Here is a 946-nt window from a genome sequence, read left to right as displayed (position 1 = left end):
GCCCCGCCTTCCTTTCAACGGTTACAACTTCCCAGTGATTTGTGGCCTGGGCTGCGCGGGGTTTGGGGAGCACAAAAGAGAGGGACAAGGAGTGAAGAAGCAGAAAAGAGGTGGGGACTGGAAGAAAAATTAGGGGGTCGGAATATAAGTCAGTGAAGCTTTCTGGATAATACGGGGCGGGGACTACACACAAAACCCTTTTCAGGAGTGGGCCAGGGAGCGCCTGCTCAAGGGATTGTTTGTCAGAACAAGAGACCAGCAATACAGGAACAAAAAGCCGTGAACTTCCCTAATCCCAAAGTGTTAAATCTACTTTCTTATTCTCTGAGAACCACTTACCCTGCTACATCCCACTCGCCAAGAGCAGAACAGAACTAACGTGAGTGTGTGCGATTCTTCCGGTTGCTCATCCTGACTGTAGGAAAAGTGTTTGAGGAAGAAACCGTGGAGCGCGATGGAAGCTGAGAATGGATTTGGTCACCTATTGTGAGTCAGAGCGTCTTTACATGTATGGTTCCATGGTGTAATGGTGAGCACTCTGGACTCTGAATCCAGCGATCCGAGTTCAAATCTCGGTGGGACCTTTCTCTTTAGTCCACACTGGATCCATTTTCCTTCTGTTCATAACCCTGGCTTAGCACAGGAAGGGAAGGGGAGCAGACCCTGGGCATCACTCCTGCTCTAGGTCATGTGCATGTCGCATTTGCGTCCTATCTCTCAGATACAACGATCCACATCGTAGCTGCGCGAACTCGACACCGCAATAGGGTAGCCTGTCCTCTGCGACCAGCCTGGCCCGGGGCTCGCCGTATCGCGACTCCGCGACCCTCAGGTCTGCCATGTTTTCAGGTGAGCTGGGGCCGAAAGGGCTCTCACTCCCGCAAGGCAGCGTACCGCGTCCTGGCTGCCGGCACACCCGCGGCTCTCTCTCCTGTTCCTGCACAGG

At 53.4% G+C, this 946-nt stretch overlaps 1 non-coding gene across 1 annotated transcript; it reads left to right on the top strand.

The window, feature by feature from the left end:
* The first annotated feature begins 512 nt into the window (after nt 1–512).
* Trnaq-cug lies at nt 513–584 on the top strand. The gene has a single exon. It is a non-coding gene; the product is annotated as a tRNA-Gln (tRNA).
* Nucleotides 585–946: the final 362 nt, after the last annotated feature.

The sequence above is a fragment of the Grammomys surdaster genome, unplaced genomic scaffold, assembly GCF_004785775.1.
Source record: "Grammomys surdaster isolate TR1022 unplaced genomic scaffold, NIH_TR_1.0 125156, whole genome shotgun sequence".
NCBI lineage: Eukaryota > Metazoa > Chordata > Mammalia > Rodentia > Muridae > Grammomys > Grammomys surdaster.
The sequence above is the reverse complement of the archived record's forward strand: the minus strand, read 5'-3'. Positions and strand labels throughout refer to the sequence as shown.